This window comes from Eumetopias jubatus, unplaced genomic scaffold (assembly GCF_037043125.1).
Source record: "Eumetopias jubatus isolate StellerSeaLion01/CBP00866 unplaced genomic scaffold, mEumJub1_p1.0 scaffold_4, whole genome shotgun sequence".
In the NCBI taxonomy this organism is placed as follows: domain Eukaryota; kingdom Metazoa; phylum Chordata; class Mammalia; order Carnivora; family Otariidae; genus Eumetopias; species Eumetopias jubatus.
The window spans coordinates 36539351-36559846 of record NW_028274810.1 but is presented as its reverse complement, the minus strand read 5'-3'; the positions used below and the strand labels follow the sequence as shown (position 1 = coordinate 36559846).

The 20496-nt window shown below is 42.3% G+C and overlaps 1 protein-coding gene across 5 annotated transcripts in view; it reads right to left on the bottom strand.

Moving 5' to 3' along the window:
* Nucleotides 1–17192, bottom strand: part of SSX2IP (SSX family member 2 interacting protein) — a 41059-nt gene extending 23867 nt beyond the window's left edge. For 3 of the 5 annotated variants that reach the window (XM_028102578.2, XM_028102582.2, XM_088022374.1), the window contains exon 1: nt 17097–17192. The gene's annotated coding sequence lies outside the window, so the exon portion shown is untranslated. Of the gene's footprint in view, nt 1–1281; nt 1385–16855; nt 16935–17096 lie in introns of those variants that run through there. The other 2 variants (XM_028102581.2, XM_088022373.1) reach the window with 2 other exon arrangements.
* Nucleotides 17193–20496: the final 3304 nt, after the last annotated feature.

Here is a 20496-nt window from a genome sequence, read left to right as displayed (position 1 = left end):
GGAGTCGGCTTCACTGCCGCCCCCACCACCGGCCCTCATCCCCACCTAGAGCCCCTCGTGCTCACGCTCTCTCATTCACTCCCTCTCTCAAATAAATATAATCTTTAAAAAAAAAAAGATTGTGGAGAAATATTCATAATGTAATACTGAAGTGAGATGAAAATTTTCATTCATTCAATAGATTTTTAATTGTGCTATACATGCCAGGCACACTCTTCTAGGCACAAGGGAGGCCCTGCCCTCAAGTTCACATGCTAGTGGGGGTGGAAATAGATAACTAAGTAATAAATTAACATAACAGAGTGTGATGAGGACTATAAAGGAAACAAAACACAGTAACATGAGAGTACTGGAGTGAGGGTATCCAGATTCACCAAGGAAGGCCGCACCGGGACACTGAGACCTAAATGATACACAGTGAACCACAAGATGATCAGTGACCAGAGCAGCCCAGGCAGACGAAACAGCAGGTACAAAGACCCAAGATGGAAACGAACTTGGTAAATATGAAAACCATGAAGAAGGCCAGTACCTTTGAAGCACAGTACACAAGGAGAGAGGGTAGGAAGCTGGATTTTCTCTTAAGTTGCAATGAAAAGCTATCGAAGGAGTTTAGGCAGGAAAGCCAACAGGATCTTCTTTAGGCTTTGAAAAAGATCCCTTCAGCTACTCTACCCTCTGTGAGTATATTAGAGGTGGGCGACAGTGGGAGGCTGGAAGATATCGGGCCACTGCAACTAGGCAAGACCATTTTTACACTACGACTAGAACAGCAGGAGTGGACACAGGTGGATGAATCAGGGATGGGTTCTGGAGAAAGAACCTGCAGGAGTTGAAGACAGAATGAAGTACGGGCAAAAGAGAAATCAAGGATGATTCCTAGGTCATACAGGAGCCTACAATATATCCCAATGCAAATGATGCGATGTGTTGTAGTGCATGTTACAGTGTCACACACATACGGGGGCTGCCAAGTCTGGTGCGGATTTTTGCTATTCTCCTACTCATGTGCCTTGCTAAGAGCAACCTGAACCATTCTGCACTTCCCCGTCCTTATATGGGTGCCTTCAGCAACAGGAGGAGCAGAATAAAAGTTCAGTCTGCACCAAGACAAGACAATGATTTTACGTTTCGCTTCCAGAGATAGTAGCCATAAACAAAACAAGATCCAAGGGACTTATAAACCCATCTACTCTAACCCAGCTCTGCTTTGGCTAAGTTACTAAACCCTTCCAAGCCCTGGTTTCCTCACTGGTAAACTGCCATAATAATGACTCTTACTTCAGTTTCCCCAGAGGATTAAGTGAGATGATGCATATAAAGAAGTATTCAGCACACGGCCTGGCATATGGGGCACACGGAATTAATATTGTCTTCATCATCGCCATCATCATCATTATCTGGATACAGATCTGTTTGGTATAAATGACAGGATTCCAAAACCTATAACAAAAGGCACTGTTGCTCTTAATAAAAGTTGAACACCTTAGAAAATTTGGAGACAGATATCCTCATAAAACCACACTAGGCAGTGGGATTAATTCTTTGTAATTGTTAGGTTGCGGGGGGGGACAGATCAGAGGAAAAAGGCACTTTTCCAAGCCCTTCTTGTTCCTGTTTTTTTTTTTTAAATAAGACACAACACTGCCTTAAGTGCCTTTCCCCTCATACAGAAAGATCAAATACCAGAATGTCTACTATACATCCATTCTTTAAAGTTGTAATTTCAGTCAGTTATTCTTCCTCTGTGAATTTAGCTCTCCAGCGTCTACGGGTTCAGACGGTGAACTGTTCCCTGCCCTGTTATTTAGAATAACAAAAACAACAACAACAAAAACAACCAACTGTGAAATATTTAGGTCTAGTTAAATGTTCACAATGAAAACCAAAACACTTTGAAGCACTACGAAACAAAGAAGTTACCAACAGAATATGATTTCACACAATCTCACGGTTTCTATGTATTCTGTTCAATGATGCACCAAATTATACACTAGGAGGTTTGTGATAAAAGTTACCCAGTCAGACTCTTAATCAATATACAAGCCGAAACTGAGAGACTAATTTAAGCAAGTTATCCTATTCTAGCTCAACCACAGTCAAATTTCATTGTTGAAGGTTACAAACTATTTTATAAAGATATTATAAGACATCAGTATTAATTTCAAAAGCAAAAAAAAAAAGGTAACAGAAGAACCTCCGCTTCGCATAAACCTAATACCATCACAAGTACATTTCAACTTGAAAGCTTCAAAAGCAGCCAAGAAGGACTCCATTACAGCTGAGTGCTGGAGGGGCGCCTGGGTGGCTCAGTCGGTTAAAGCTGAGTGCTGGAGCACACAATGAAGTTCCATATTACAGATTAATCAAGTCAGAGCAAAGCATTCGACAGTAGACCATGAGCATACAAGAACAAACTTGGTTATAACTAGCATTGTTATTAGAGTTTCATTATAGAAGAAGAAAGGGAAGAAGCTGACAGTAAATCATGTTTTTGTTCAAGTAATCTGTAACCCCCATTTCTCTATACCACTGGTTAGGGAAACTGTCCAGATTGCAAGAGAGGACAAATTCCTGAGTGAATTTTATGAGCAAAACTTGAAGATTAAACAATTTAGCCACCCTGTAAAAGTCATTTCATTCATCTAAGATTGTTGAGGATTAACCCTGAAATAACTTAAAGTAAGAAAAAAACATCTATAAAGTAATCCATAAGAATTCTTCCTCCTAATCTTTAAGTCAGAGAGACATGGTTTTATTCCTTCCTGGTGGATAACATGTATATAGGCACCTAATAAACTTCCTTGATTCCAAGTATTTCTCAATGCACATTCCAGTAAGTCAGTCTACATAACAGAAAATCTTACTAATTGCAGTAACATTGCAATAGTTTCAGTAAAAATGTTACCTTACTATTTCTGAGGAACTACTTTGGCTTCCCTCATATGGTGCCATATCTCGGGTGTAAATAAGCAAGGGTACTGTGTGGTGTTTCCCGGGTAAAATGATTACGCAGACCTTAAGAATTATCTAATAGCATTTTCTGGGTTAGAATCCTGACAGAAAATGGGGAACTAGTGAGACATTTGACCTTAACATAACTGTACCCTTTCTGAAGTGAAGATTTTAATAAAGTTTCATACATCTATCATTCTTCATGTCAAAGCACTTTCTTTCATATATATTTACCTATATTATAGACAGAAAACTTGGGCTTAGGGGAGCTAACAGGATTGCCTGAGGCCACATTTCTAATAGGTTGTGAAGCCTGGACACAAATCTGTCTTCAAAAATGCTTTTTTCACTCCATCACCACGTAACCTTTCTACACTGTCCACACAAACCTCTATAGAGTTAAAAGGAGAATAAAAAAGATTTCCATCAAGTTTCTTTAAAAGAACGAGTCCCAGAGTTCACCTGAAATCATTCCACTCAGAGCGTACAATCCTTAAAGGAACTCACCTCCAACTTATATTGAGGCACACTTGTAAACTTCTCTGCTACGTCACAAACGACAGCTTTTTTTCTCACTTAGAAATGCTTTGCTTTGAAAAGGTTTAAAAACAATTCTCAGAAATGAGATCAGTTCTATTGAAAGTTTAACGAGGGTGAAATAACTCATCTTACCATTTTTAAGACAACATCAAAACTCAAAGTTTATAGATGTTCAGTAAAAACATTTGTGGTTCAGGTTACTTACACTTGTTTTTCTTTTTATCTTTTTTCCAGCAGAAAAGTTCCTTGGCTGGTTATTGCTCTTCCTTTTATCCAAAAAACTCAAGGGGTCTCAAGGTCTCAATATACAATGATCACTTGTAAAATATGGGGGGAAGGCAACCTCTAAGATGGCTCCCAATTATCCCTGTTACCTGGCGTATGTACCTGTGGGCGCCTCTACTCCTTGGCTGTGGGCTGGACTTAGTGGCTAGCTTCTAAAAGTAGACTACAGCAAGAGGTAAAAGGGATTTCTCTTCCAAATTCAGGTGACTAAAAGGCGTGACTTCCTTTTGGGATCCCTTATCACTGTCTCTCTGATCCCTGTCATGAGAGGCTGCTGTGGCAAGGTTAACTGTTATCTCCAGCCAACAGCCAGTGAGGACCTGGAGCCTGCCCAGAGCCACAGGAGTGAGTTTAGAAGTATTCTCCCCCAGGCAAACCTTGATGACTACCACCTTGGCCAACACCTTGATCACCACCTAGTGAGAGATCCTGAGCCACAGGCACCCACACAAGCCACACCCAGATTTGTGACTGACAGAAATTGGAAAATAAATGCTTGGTGTTTTAAGCTGCGAAGCTCTGGAGTCATTTGTTATGCAGCAATAGATAAGTAATACAAGTTTTTAAAATATATATATATATATACACACACACACACACACACACACACACACACACACACACACACAATTTCTGAGTCCCTTCCATAATTTACCTGTCTCTAGCTGAAACGTAACTAAAGTGACATCACACACTACAAGTGCAACAATCAGCTTTATGACAATATCCCCCAGTAGTACAATTAATCGCTCCGTATTATTACAGGGAGATGCCTCCCCTACTGGTTTATGAACTTCTACAGGAAGTTACGAGCTTTCCTACAGGGTAGGGATCTTTGTTGTATCAGTGCTTGAAACAAAGCAGATGCTCAGTAAATATTTAGAAAATGAACTGCCTCCTGCACACGGCCCACCCACCTCCAGCCTGTGCTTTCCCTTCACCTAACCCAAAATGAATGCTTCCCCAAGCCCAGAAGAACCACCATCAGCCACCCACCCCCCACCCCCGCCCCACAGGCTCTCTTGGTTCTGTTTACGGATTTGTTTCATCATTCCTAGCTAGACTCTCACACGCTGCACGTTTCACACTCCTGTCTTCCCCCCACTAATCTAAACAGAACAAGACTCAATAACTGATGATAAATCCACACGTTCACTCCAGCAAGCAAAGGTGGATAAAGGAAAACAGCAATGGAAAAGAGGCCAAAGATGTGAGTCCTCTGGAGAAAAGTATCTCTCTCTTCATCTCCTAAATCTCTAACACATCTACCAACTGAACGAGAGCTCAGCAGAAACATAAGTAGTATCTTGATTACAAGATTTCCTTCACACAGTACAATATTTTAAGTATTCTTTTCAAGTTCACTTGAAATTCAAACTTGAGAAGGCACAACTGCCTACCTAATCAGAATTCTAAAACTTCAATCAAGTGTCAGAAAATAATAGCTTTTCATTATACAGGGAAGCAGTAACATTATGCCATCTAGGTTTCTAAATATTGCACAGGATTTGTCACAAACAGCTAACGACTAAAATCTCGGCTAAAATCTCACAAAGTTAGACTTACCAAATTGTCAGGCTAAGAAAATAAAATTACTAAAACTCAATCTTTAAATATTATTCCTAGCTTACAAATGCAGGCATAAAAATTAAAAATTGTTATCCGCATATTTTAAATAGATGTTATTACTCTCAAAAAGAAAATATGATTATTTAAAAATTGAATACCACCATCTGTGTTATTGTTCCAAAGGAGACTACAGATTTTAATTCCATTATAAATACTTCTGCTGCCCCACACAAAACCATTCAGGTGTGCACATCAATGTAGAAACACATTAATTCAACTTCTTAGAAAATCTACCTTTTACAAATTTAAAATCTAAATGAGTTCATTTGCGTGGCAGAATTTAATTGTGTACTTTCCCACAAACTCCTCATAACTTAAATTTGAATAAATATCTGAATGGCTGAAATGCAAAATGCGGCGTTGCCTTCACCACCTGCCCCTCTGGCTGAGTCTGCTGCTCGGGGGACTGACACCTGGGAGCACGGTGCGCTCAGCGCAAGCTGCACAGGCCTCAGCCAGACAGGCTGGGGTCCCGTCGTGACCGGGTCTCCTGGGAAATGGGGTGACACCGTCTTCTTTGGAGGGTGGTTGTGGGAATGTAATGAGGTCACAGGAGAAAACTAAGCATTGCACACCTGGCAGAGAGGGAACTGATGTAACAAACATGTGCCAGATGCTGTTCTCAACGCTTTACACATATTATGAAGCCGATCTTCACAACAATCCTACGTTATCTCCTTTTTACAGATGAGGAAATCGAGGCACAGAAAAGCTAGCCGCCCCCTCCCCAGACTCGAGAGCCCATCCTCTTAACCAACACACGCTGCCACGGCCGCGGCGGCGGCGAAGCTCGGGGAACAGTACTCCTCCCAGGGATCCTTTAACGGCCACCGCTCACTAACCGGTACCCCCAGCTGGGCCAGGACCGCACGAGACAGCGTGAAGACACAGATGACGGTAAAATACTGCCTGTGCATCCCTCTGGGTTGAGGATACAATCCCGGTGAAGCTCCAGGCCACAATCTGCCATTAGAAAGCCACCCTCTTAGTAGCTTTGGGACCTGTATTTTTTTTTTTTTTTAAGATTTTATTTATTTATTTGAGCGAGAGAGAATGAGAGCGAGCACGAGGGAAGAGGGTCAGAGGGAGAAGCAGACTCCCTGTTGAGCAGGGAGCCCGATGCAGGACTCGATCCCAGGACTCCAGGATCATGACCGGAGCCGAAGGCAGTCGCTTAACCGACTGAGTCACCCAGGCGCCCTGGGAGCTGTATTTTCAACTTCTGACACACACCCTAGGGCCCACCGTTGCTGCAGTATGAGAAACAGGATGCTATAATGGTTAAAAGCACAGGATCCAAAGTCAGACCACCCCAGTTCCACCACCCACAAACGAAGTGGCCCTGAACAGAAATCTCTGGACTTCATTTTCCTCATTTGCAAAAGGAGAGTAAAAACAGTCTTTTAGTCTCAAAGGATTACCATATGACTAAGTAACACACAGAGTTTTAAAATTTATTTAATAACCTTATTAATTAGGCTTATGCACGTGCAGGGTTTAACACAGGGTCTTGGGCACATGGCAAGTTCTCAATAAATGTTAGCTATTATTATTTTAGTAACTTGGAAAGATTTCATGATATTTTGTTAACTAAAAAATTTGCAGAACAATATCTAACACGACCTTATTTGGTCTTCAAAAAAAACCCAAACTATAGGAGTATATAGATATAGGTATAAATTCTGCTCTATAAACACAGAAGTTTGTATAAGAACAGAAAAAACTAGAAAACAAAACCAACCTGTGAGGAGAAAAGGGACTTTATCTCTTTATGTATTTACCCACGCACACAGAGAATTACGGGTAATCCTTACTTTTTTGTGTCTCCCAAATTTTCTGTTAAGTGAATGTACTTTTCTTACAATGAGAAAAAAAAAATCCATGTTTTTAAAAGGCAATACAGTGACAGGTACCAGCAAAGGGCATGAACAGCATCACTCTCAAACACCAAAATTAATGGCAGAATGGCATAAGTAACAAAAAATACGAAATATTTATTTCCAGATTAATCAATCAATCTGCAGTATCTTAACGCACAAAAGCAAGCAGCTCTGTTGGGCAAATTTCTAACCGGCTCTCTGGTTAGAAATTATGCGAATGTCCCAAAGCTACTCAGATAACCAATTATGTAAGGGCAACAGTACTTTAGCAGAGGTCAGTAGTTTGTAGTTTTAGATGGCAATCTAGCAGTCTACAAAAATCAATTATGCTTCTAGGCATCTATTACTACATATTCTGTCACATGAATGAGCAAGCAAATTGTAATGGCAAGGAACTGGAGACAATCTAAATGTCCATCAACAAACAGTTAAAAGCCAATACAGATAGTAGAGCCAAAACATGGGCTACTTTGGGATTATTACGGCAGATCTGCATGTATAGCAAGGAAAAAAAACAAGTTATGGATAATAAGAATACTGTGATCACCATTTTCCTTTAAAATCAAACTATCTAAAAACTACCGGAATTTAGGAGAAAGGTCTAGAAAAGTTACAAACTGTTACTAACATGACAATCCTGTGGAATGAGATGCCGGGTATAGGGAGGGGTGGACCCCACCTACATTCACTTCTTCCCTAGTACATTTTGATATAGCTGGAGTGTTTTAGGAGCATGGATTATTTTGTAAAATTCTTAGAGGCAGTGGATTCATGCAGAATTAATGAGGTAATGTGTGTGGAAACACTCCCACCTCAATCCCAGATAGTAGCACCCCTACCTTTTAGTGGAAATACCAACTTAGACAAATGATAAATTCTTTCCACCAATGAATTACACTTCTAGCACCATTCCCACATATTCACGCATACAAGTAAGCAAAGGTGATGCAGTCTTTACACTGATGCCCTGCTTTGTCGGAGCATATCTGTGGGGATCTAGCCCATCAGGGAAGACTCACCACCACCACCACCACCAGCCCCGCCCCAAACCCCACTGCTGTGAAGAGGAAAGACAGAAAGAGTACTGGCAGACCTGGCAAAGGGGGACTGTCCCTCTGGTTTAATTATAATCTAAACTTGGTAGGAGAAAAGAAGGGAGAGACTGACTTTGATTTTTAACTATTAAGATTCTTTTCAAAAAAGAATGTTCTTACTCTATCGACCTTCTATAACTCAAGCAACTAGTAAGGTGTATTTCTCTCCTTCAGGAGAGCAGCTGATGAAGTTACATAGGTATGTACTTAAGAGTTATGCCACACCATCTGATATTTCATTGTATACTGACTTTCTATTGCTAATGTTTTCATCTGTTTTGGTCGTGGCTCCCCAAAAGAATTGTTAGTTGTTGTTTGGCTTTGTTTTTGAGGGTACTGTCATTTCAGGGAAGGTGCACAGGAGGATAGTGAAAGAGCACAAGACCAGGTGTCAGGGGCTAAGGTTCTCAGGGCCACTTCTATCATTTACTGAGCAAACCTGAGCTCCTCACCATTTCTCTGGTTTTCAGTTTCCACATCTGTAAAATAAGGAGGTTGAACTAGATGATCTTTAAAGAATTTTTAGTCTATTATTTATGTTTTTTACATTTCTCATGGGACTTAATATGGAATTGAGTAGAGCTATTCATATCAAAATGTCTTCTTTACATTTTTATAACAATGTGCACACATGGTCTTCACAAACGTTTGTTTAGCAAATGAAATTCTACCAAATTCTAACAATAATGATTTATTAAGCATATACCATTTACGAGGAAAAACTGGAAGCATTTTACATGTATTAACTCGTTTAATCTCACAAAAGCCTAAAGAGTTACCCGTCCCCATTACAGATGACAAAACTGAGACCCAGAGAGCTTTCTTGCCCAAGGTCACACTGCTAGAATGTGACAAAGCCAAGATTCAAACCCAAGTAGTCCAACACATTTAACTATTACACCCTACAGTCTTTACCGTAGGAGAGGAGGGAATACACAGTATGTGAGCTGCTTTTCACTGAACACACACACAGGTACTCACTTTTCTACCAAATCACCTTGAGATGAAATTACAATCAGATCATAATTATTTCAACTGAGTGACTGGGATGTGAACTATGTAAGAACAGACAAACATTAAATGTTATAGCAATTCAAACAAATTATTTTTGAAAAATCTAGTGAACAGAGATGTCAAATTGCCAGGCTTTCCCCGAACTGCCATTCCCTTATGTTTGTGCTTCCAGATAGATCTCGCTGTAATGAAACTTCTCTCCCACCACCTAAACGGAGCCTCTAGTCAGCAGGCCTGGCATCATACTCTTTGTACTCTGCTTTGCCATGAGGTATCATAAATGACCCATGGTGGCATCCAGTCAAATGTTCGCTGAATAAATGTCAACTAAGCTCAATGACATATTAGTGTGAGGTATACTACTTTAATATGACAGACCAGAACCCATACTTAAGCCATGCTGCATCTTAGAAGGGCTTTCAATTCAATCTTGATTGGTGCCAGCTCAGAGAAGCAGCAAGGGGGCCTAAGTATATGAATCAAGAGCATGACAATTTAGAGACAGTACACCATTTCAAATTCTTCCAGTGTACATGTAGGAAAGCATCATGTTCTTATAAGAGGATTAAGAACAAAAAAGAAACACCGTTTTAACATCTATCTTACTTTTTAAGGCTGAAAATCAGCTAAGAAGTCCAAGTAAAAAAAGTTACCGTTCGTTGGTATTTTATTACTAAATGTAGTAAAGACCATGGAAATAACAACAACAACAAAAGCCCCACCACAACTCATGAATTTGTAATAGTGTAATCATGTATCTGTAGTAGCTTTTTCAATGATTCAGCCCAAATTCAATTATCAGTTATAGTTCTCAAATTGTGGTCCCAGGACCAGTGGCATCAATAGCACCTAGGAAATTGTTAAAAATGCAAATTCTCCAGGCACCTGGGTGGTTCAGTCAGTTAAGCTTCCGACTTCAGCTCAGGTCATGATCTCCAATAAAATCTCTCTCAAATAAAATCTTTAAAAAAAATGCAAATTCTCAAGTCCCACTCCAGGTCTAAAGATTCAGAAACTCTGGGAGTGGGACCCACAAATCAGTGTTTTAACAGAACCTCTATGAGCTTCTGATGCATCATGGCTATACTCTATAGAATGTGCTTCAGTAGAAGTTAGTCTATTTATGCAGTTTAGAATATGGAATACCAAAAAGAATTCTTACTTAAGGGTGCTACAGAATGGATTTTAGGAATAATGTAAAAGTGTTCCAGAGTACTAGATGAGGGTTGAAAATAACAGTCCTAGTGACTGTCCGGCTAAGGCTTACTAAACCTTGGAGGGTGGGAGAACCTTTGAAAAACAAATTTGGCAGGTGAGATTCATATATCCTATTCACCCACTCCACAACCTAGCAGGTCCATGTCTAGGTATAAGCCTAAGAGAAACTTTTGCATCTAAGCGCCGAGAGGCATGAACATAAACAGTGGCACTCTTGACAGGAGCCAAGGAGCACAAGAGCAAACCCTGGAAGTAACCCAAACACCCATCAACAGGAGAATGAATAAACTGTGGCATATATGCAAAACGGAATATTATGCAGCAATCAGAAAACTACAGTGACACACAATCTAGAGGAATGTCAGCAAATACCAAGCGGATGAATTTCAGGATTATAATAAGTGAAAAGCGCCTCAGAAGACAGGGCATGTAACATGGGTGTTAATTGTGTATGTGTTTGGAAAACTCATAGATGCAATAAAACTATGTTTTAAAAGATACCAAGGGAATAATGTATATAAGATTCGGTAAACAAGGGGTGCCTGGGTGGCTCAGTCAGCTGAATGACTGATTCTTGATTTCGGCTTAGGTTTTGATTTCAGCGTCGGGCTATCGAGCCTCGCATCGGGCTCTGCAGTCAGCATGGAGTCTGCTTGTCCCTCTCCTGCTCCTCTCCCAACTCTCTCTCTCTCTCAAATAAATAAAATCTTAAAAAAAAAAAGTCAGTAAACAGTTGCCTCAGGTGAGGCAAACAGAGCAAAGGATTGGTCGCGTCCATATGGTCACATAGAGATTATTGTTAAGGTCCTAGCTTATGTTAGGTAGTATTTAGTATTAAAACTAAGTAAATAGATCAGTTATGAGAATGTGTTCTAAGGCAAGCAATGTAACTAACTCTTTGTACCTGAAGTCCTTTATTTTTTTTTTAAATATATGGGTGCCTGGGTGGCTCAGTCAGGTAAGCGTCCGACTCTTCATCTCATTTCAGGTCTTGATCTCAGGGTCATGAGTTCAAGCCCCGCGTTGGGCTCCATGTGGAGCCTACACTAAAAAAATAAAATAAAAAAGAAAGGGTGCCTGGGTGGCTCAGTCGGGTAAGCAGCTGCCTTTGGCTCAGGTCATGATCTCAGGGTTCTGGGACCCCAATGAGCCCCACATCGGGCTCCCTGCTTGGCGGGGAGTCTGCTTCTCCCTCTCCCACTGCTTCTAACCCCCCATCGTGTGTGCATGCTGTCTCAAAATCTTTTAAAAAAAAAATAAATTAAAAAAATATATATATATACTGCTCCTCAACTATGTCAAACACTTCTAAATTCTACCCAGTCTTGGCTATGAGACACTAAGAGCCCTGGGTCCTCAGCCTGACAACTGCCAAGGCAGGGGTTAAACTGTTTTGGGTCACAGAATCCAAACCCAGTGACTCTCCTCCCTTAAAAGTGCAAAGACAAGTAGTTTTGGCTATAGTTTCAGAGGGTCTATGAAGCCATTCAGATCTACACAGGATCCATGGAGAAGGAGTGAAAAACTGGAACTCCCGTACTAGTTAATTACAAGAATCTGGTGGGAGACAACAACTCTCAGGTGATGTGGGTCATCAGCTATGTCATCCTTACAATGGCCCCAGAAAGGAGGAGATAGAACACTATTTTATTGACGGAAGAATCTGAGACTCAGAGAGACTAAGTAACTTGCCCAGTTACAAACCTGGGGGGGGGAGGCAGGAATAAAAACGCAGCTATTTAATAATATGGAAGGTAAGAATAAAAACGAGCTATTTATGATTCCAAAGTCTCACAGATCCTGGCCTTCTCTTGACTCTCAAGAAGTATCCCAAGTAAATGATATAAATTCTGTGGGCCCAACTCTTCATTATAAAATAACACAGCTGATGATGGGTTGTATTTATTGATGATTTCTAGGATGTCTTCTGGAGTTTATATTCTTGATCTCATGTGCAAGGATACTTCTAAAACTTGGATACAGAATAAAAGAATAATGTTAAAGGTGCCAACTTATGGATAGGAAAGTATAGACAAGCAAATCTACTGGCAAAGGACTGACAAACTCAAGACTGGGATCTTTATAACCTAGACTAACTTTCAGATAAAAAGCATATGCAATGGCTGGTACCCACCTTGGATTGTAAGTAGCTAATGGCCACTCGTTAAACTCTATACATGATTTTAAATTCATATATAGTGCTATGATTTCTTTAGAGCAATACTCTTCTAGCAATCTCCTCCCAACTTGATGTTTCCAAAACATTAAGGTTCCATTTTTAGCAGCCCTGGTACAAAAATATTATACAGCTCTGGCACAAAAATATTATACGTAACTAGGCAATTAATGGTCAGGGCCTGGTTGATGGACTTGGCCATGACAATGAGAATTGTGAAGGACAGATAAATACTTCAGAAGTTGGACTGACAAACACGATGACTAGTATACAAAAGGGAGGCATTTATTCTCTCATGTAAAAATCAGTCTTTGGTACTAGACAGAGAACAGAGTCACTTAAAGAGAACAGAGGAGTAAGGTGAATAAAATTGGGTCTGGTTAAGTATGTGGTGATAATGAGCTCAGTGTGGAACTTGCTGCGTTTAGAGAAGCCCTCATAAGACATTCAAATAGGGATAAACTCTAGGGCTTGGAGATCAAAAGACGTCAGGGCAGAATTAGGAGTCATCAGCATATATGTGGTAGTTGAATCCATACAGAGAAAAGAGGCAGCAGAAAGAACCCCAAAGAACATCAACATGCAGCAGGTGAGTGAAGGGGACCTAGATATGGGAGAGAAAAAACGGGGGGGGGGAAGCCAAGGGAAAAGAAACTCTTGGGGTGGGGGGTGATGAACAGCGGCAAATACCATGAAAGAGAGAGATGGGAACAGAAAAATATGGTGGATTTGGCCATTAGTGACTTTATGACAAAGCTGAACAGTAAAAATGAAAATCAGATATTAGAAAAGTGATCAGCAAATAAGAAAAGGAGACAATAAATCATGTGCTCATGAAGCTTAGTTTCACGGAATGTGAAAACGGACCTGTTTAAATGTAGAAAGGCTTTATTAGTTTATTAGATGCTCACGTATCCACTAGCACCTCAAAAAAAGATGCTGCCCTTGTTATTTCCTAATCAATTATAGCATTTTTATATCAAATAGAAATAATATTAAATACCCGATAAATATAAGTTATTTTTCCAGGCACCATTCAGGACATTAACATATTTTCTTATTTAATCACAACCCTATGAAGTATTATTATTCCTAACTTACAAATGAGACTAAGGCACAGAGAAGATAATGTCCAACAGTAACCTGCCCAAGATTGCGTAGCTAATAGCAGGATAGTCAAAACCAAAATTTGACTCAGCAGAGTTAGAGGGAGGGAGGGCAATGTGGGAAGAAGAGTTAACATGAGAGCTGTGAACATCACTGGCTAACTGGCTGTAGTTTAACTTCTACTTAAGAACTTATTTTTAACTTGGGAAAGATAGTTTGTGGCTTTTCTCATCTCAGACTCCTACACTGCGGGAACCTGACTTTTTCTTTAATGGCCCTTAGGACACTTAGATTCTGTACTGCATTATAATTTTGTTATTTCTCTTACCGCATCGCAAGCTGTAACTTACTTATCTTTGTATCCCTATTCCCCCAATCTTAAAAGTAAAACATGCTCAATAAAGGTTGGTTGTATGAGTCATCATTTCTGTTTTCCTCAATTTTCTGGGGGCTTCAATAAAATATTTTTCAAGTATTTAATTGCTGAGTAGGGCTGATGTCTCTCAGAAGCTACTTAGACCATCTATGCTCAGAACATTTTCAGATTATTCAAATTACTGATTTTGGTGGAAATACCCTTCTAAAAATCAAATATAATTCCCCCTGGATAATACCCTTCAAAGGTTCCCTGGCACTTAGGGTCAAAGGTCACAGCCGTGTTCTCTAACCTTATCACTCACAAACCCCACCTGGCTCCAACAACCAATCCACCAGGACTTCCTCAACAGCATATTGGGCAGAACCAGACACCATGCACTTACCAGGTGAACTCCTTCTCTTCTGTCAAGACACAGCTGAAATTCTCCTTTCTAAAGCCTTCTCATATTTGCAATTTTCATTTTCTATTTTTGCTCTCTCCCTTACTACACTATTAATTTCCTAAAAACAAACTCCTCAAGGCAACACTCATCTTTTTTCTCTTCAGGCCTGGCAAGGAGCAGCTCTGTTCGTGTTTATTAAAGCATAATTCAGTACATCTGCTGGTACTATGTATACTATTGACCCACTACCAAAAGTAAAGATTTCAGGTTGTCCTCCATTAGCAATAAAGAATGGTACACTTCTCTATTCCATCTCATCTCATTAACTTGTGAATTCAAGATTAACATGTACCTTCATTACCAGCTAATCATAATCACCATCACCAAAGACACAAAAAAGCCCATCATAGGATCAAAACCCTTTGTGTCCTGAGCAAATGGTCAAACCAGTAAGACATATTCGCAACTATTGTAAAAAATACCCCCAAAAAAATCACTTAAAAAGCTTTGGAATGCCTCCAATTTAAGGATGGGAAATGAATTAAAATCACACAATTCTGGGGCAGTATCTCTCTTTTAATCTGTAGGTGCGTAGTACACAGAAGACACTCAAATGTCTACCTTAATAAAACCCGTGTCATATCCAGCTTTATCAAAGAGCAGCTAGGTCAGGTTTTTGGAGAACCCAAGAATATAACCTTTGTGCTGGCCTTCAGGCTTTTAACAAATCATCTGAACAGTGAACATTGTAGTTTCTCGTATAGCGCCTCAGCATGTCTGGAAGGGAATGTGCTATAACAAGTCTTGTCACAAGGCACAATGTGTTATGAGGAGATCTTCACATTTCATCCTACAATAACAGTCTCTGCAGTTATCTTCAAGCTGCTTCACCCATGTTACTTAATCCTGGGGCTTTTTTATCTTCATCGCACAGATGGGGAAAGGGAAGAAAAGGCCCCCCACAAGTCACCAAAAGAGCCTTCATTTTAACCATCAGCTGCTAATCCTCTTTTCAAAGAACCATTTTGTTTGAGGAACTTTCACTGACAGCAAGCACAACAGAGGGTCAAATTGGTCATTAGCTTTTACTTGTTTAGTGTGAATGAATACCGTAAGCTTCCTAGCCCTCTGTGTTATGATAGCTCTAGGAGAGGAGTTTTGATGGATTACTTTTGCTGACTGAATCCAAGTCCCTAAATCTACCTCTAACTTCTTCTAAATTTCAAGAGAGCTTGACTTAAAGTTTAACTCTAAAAGCATTTTTTTGTCTCTCTCCAGATCGCTCATCCTTTTCAAATTTTATTCAGTCTCTTAAATGTGTCAAGTCACACCCACTTTTCAGTTTAGGATCAAGACTACCAGGATTTTCTTCTGCCTAAACAGGAGACCAATCCCTCCTGAGCAACGCAATGTTCCAAGGCATCCATCATTCACAAGCAACTTGAGAGACAGACTCTAATCTGTGTTGTTAGGGAAGCTCAACAATCTTAAACTGCAGGTAGCTTCTTACACTTCTGATCCACTCTTGGAGGAGTGCCTCGTCTAATCCTCTCCCCATCATGCTCCCCACCCCCAAAGGGAAAGCTCAATTCTCTCCGATTCAACAAGAACTACATCATCGGCCTTGCAAGATGACATTTTGGCAATCACAACTATGGACCTTGAAATGAGGTAACAACCTAAAGATCCCCACATTACATGTGCTAAGCACAAATTATTTAGCGGATTCCATTTCCTGGGCCCAAGTGACTTGCAAAACAGGGCGATCAGCATTGGCCCAAAAGCGGGCAGGGAGCTCACAATTCGGTTTACCACTCTTGACTGTAAAATTCTACACCAAAATATTTTCACACTCGCCTGACTCTTAGAGGATGTAAGCTCTTCCCCTTGACTTTTAACTAGATCTCGTCCCCTGCAGCGGCCACGGGCCACTCAGTAACTCATTCTAAGGACTGCCTCTTGCGGCTCGCCCCAACAAATCCCGAAGCCCGCAAACCCCGCAGCCTCTGCTAGCGACACACTGCAGCCCCAAACTAGCCGTCCCTTCCTCCCCCACGTCTCCGCGTCGCTCGTCATCCCACGCCGGGCGCCACCCTCTCTCCATCCCGGAGAAGGTTTTGGGCTCCGCGGTCCGGAGCCCTCCCGTGGGCGCAGCGCTGCAATCGCCGGCGGGAGCGGACCCGAGCTGGCACCTACCTCCCACCTCCTCCTCCAGGCACGGCCGGGGTCAAAGGCTCGCCCGCCTCCTCCAACGGCCCCAACGGTCGCGCCGAGTCTCTCACTGAGAAGCGGGGCGCCGAGCCAGGTGCCGGCGCTCACCTCCGCACCCGCCCTCCGGCTCCCCGCCGGCGCCCTCCCCAGGCCCCGCCGGCGCCCCCGGCCCTCTGCGGGCGGGCGCGTCACAATCCCCGTCGCGGAGGTGGGGGGGGGCTCTCACCGTCACGGCCCCCGAGAGCGGCGGGGAGGCACCGCTCGCTGTCCTAGACCGGCTCGCGCAGCCCCAAGGGCCCGCACAGGCGCGGCGGCACGCAGCGCCTCGCGCCCGCGGCCCCGCCTCGGCCTCGGGCTCCCGCCTTCCCCGCCCCCGGCCCGGCTCCGCTCCGCCCCTCGCGGCCACCCCCTGCCTCGGCAGGTTCGCAAGGTTCCCACCCCGCCCCCGCGCCGCCGGCGCCGCAGGCCCAGCCTTCTCCCATTGGCTCCGCCAGTTGCTAGGCGATGAACAACCGCGGCCTGCATTGGCCCCCGGAGTCTCCTCCCCCCCTCCAAAAAAACCTAGAGAAAAAGAAAACCTCATCCCTAGAGCCGGAGCGGGATGCGGGCGCAGCTGCGGCTGCGGCACCTGTTACGCCCTGTGATTCACCCGGCCGGGCCCTACTCCCCGCCCCCTCCTTGCGCCCGCAGAGCTGGGGCCCCCGGGCTCCGTGGGGGGAGCGGGTCGTGGTTGCTTTAAGGCGCGTGTTCCGAGCCCCAGTGAGCCCCAACACCCACCCTAGAAGCAAAAGTGAAGCTCCCAGAAGACCCACGTGCGCTGGCAAAACTGGGGAAATAAACCAAACAACACCCAGAATTAGGTCAGGCCCAGGGGAAGGGAGGTTCAAGCGTTGGGAATTGTGGATGCACACAACCCAACCCGGGGGAAGCTAGATGTAAAGTAGGGCAAAGAAACGGATCTGGGCAGAAGACAGAATACTAACCAACTCGTGAACTACAAGTTTATGCAGAAATGCCCCACACCCACTCAGCAAAATATGTGCGGAGAGAATGGATGCCTGTGCTGCACCCGTAGCCGGGGTCAGATCCGCTCCTCCCCTATTCCATGTCAGCCTAAAATTCTCCAGGGAGGAAGAGGGGCCAGAGAAAGGAAAGGGCTCAGATGGTGAAGTCGCAGGCATAGGAGTTGAGTTATAAACACAAAGATGTGCTTTGATGGATTTTGTTTGTTTTTAGTGAAGTGCATGAATTTACTCAAGAGGGGAGAAACAGGTTTGGTATTTTAAGGAGGCTCCTGAGAGCACTTTGAAACCTAAATAGGATGTGACAAAAACAAGAAATATTAACACAGAACAACAAGGGACGGAGTACTGCTCCTACCTCCCCCGCCCCCAGTTTACACGCACAGACCCCCAACCCTGGATGAAAGATCGAGACAGAAAATGAGCACGCCATGGTGACAACTTCCGAGTCCGATGAAATCCTCCTCTTTGCTTTTGGCCTAAGCCATCAGGAGGCTGGCTAGATGCTGGTAAGCATAGGTGAACGATAGCTAAAGAGCGTGGTAGGGGCCCATCTTCGTAAAGACGCCATGAGCGCAGGGCTAGTGGGGAAGAGGAAACCAAGTACTACCAGTGACTACCTAACTCCTTAACCTAGGCTACTGATGGGGGCGGAAGGGAGTTACTCCTGCTCTCAAGAGGGGTTTTGAAATTTCCACTGTCCACCCTCAAAATTCCACACCCCTTCCCATCTTAGGAAACAACTTAATGTCACAGTTTTTTCTTGACATAACAAGGCTTCATTTTGACCATTTCCCCTGACAATCAAAAGGCAGTGCTCACTCTTGGAAGAGCACTGCCTTTTTGATTGTCAGTTCAGTAAGTAGCGTCGGGCACACCCTTTTGTGATCTAACCACTAACAGAGTGGGGATTCTAAGAACGTTTGAGTAAGGCTTAGGTGAGCTCTGGAAAGTTCAGACCCGCCCCCACCCCCAAGGATGAATCCGATCTGTCTGAAAAAAAACAAAAAACAAAAAAACAAAAACAGTTTTCAATTTTTTGGTTTCAGGGAACCCTTTCCATTCCTAAAACTGAGGGTCTCAAAGAGCTTTTGTTCATATGGGTTATATCTATTGATATTTACCATAGTAGAAATTAAATTTAAAATATAAAAATTACACCTTAATGTAAATGGTACATTTTTATGGAAAATAGTTTCCTCCAATACAGTAAAGAATGTCATGATTTTAAAAGTTTGTAGATTTCTTTAATATCTGGTCTAATGGAAGGCAGTTTGATTTTTATATCTGCCGAATTCAATCTGTTGTACCTATTTTAGGCGTCTCCACTATACACTCGCATGAGAATGGCAGTAAAAAGGGCAAATAACATTTTAGCATTATAATTAAAATTGATTTCACTGCACCCTCCCTGAAAGGGTGTTGGCAATGTCCCCCACCCCAGGGTTCCTAAGATTACACTTTGAGAACCACTGGTCTACACCTGTCTTGATACTCTGGCCCACTTTGTTGACCACCGGTTTAGGAGCTGAGCATGTGACTTAATTCTGGTGAATACATAATGTCAAGTGGGAGGGTATTGGACTCTGGGGGAAGAGTTTTATCCCTGAGAACCCAGAAGAAGTCTTTTCCTTACCTCTTTCCTTGGCCATCCTCCAGTGAGCAAGACATGTTTGGAGCTGTTATGGTACATCCCACAATAGTGAGAGAAGAACAAGAACAGTACAGGAAAAGCAACCCAGAACCCAGACATCACTGAGTGGCTGAATTAACCTATCCTGGCTCTGCCTATCTCCAGACTGCTCGAATGCGTGTTCTCTGATGTATCCCCAGTGCCTAAAACAGTACCTGGTACTTAGTGCTTGGTGCTCAATACTTATTTGGTAAATAAATAACATAACTTCAAATGAATGTTTTTAATTTCAAAGTAATCACCTTGGCGGGCTGTATAGATGACCTAGTCCATTGATCCTGCTCAAAAGGTGTCCCATCAGTAGGCACTGAATTTGTTGAAAAGAATTCTTTCTTTAAGAATCAATCTGAGTTTTGGAACAATCCAAAAGTTATTCAGAGCCAAATCTGATGAACACATTCTGGAGCCATGTTAAAAATGCCAAACGTGTGTTTTCCAACTAAGTTACTACATTTGGGGAGATAGAGAAAGGTCAAAAAACAAGATGTGTTTGATATTCTAAGACAGTAAACTAACTCTGAACATAATTTCAAAGAGAAAGAGTCCTAAAAATGTACACCAATAAAAAGTTGCAGGAAAAGCATATATATATATATTTAAAACTATATGCTTGTGTGTATGTGTGAATGAATCACTTTCAAACTGTCTGCAGACTTCTTGCCCCTACTACATGAGAGTCTTTCAAAATGAAAATCAGCTCCTTTCTGCCCCCCACCCCCAATTAAGAATCTTTAATGGCCTCTCATTGTACTTAGCATGAAATTAAACTTCATACCCAATCATACACACATGATCTGTCCCCCATCCCCCTCTTGGAAATCTCACTTTGGCCCACAAACGGCCAGAGCCACAGCGGTCCCCTTCTTGGTCCTCTGGCCCCTTTGAACCTGCCATTCAGTCTGCCTAGAAGG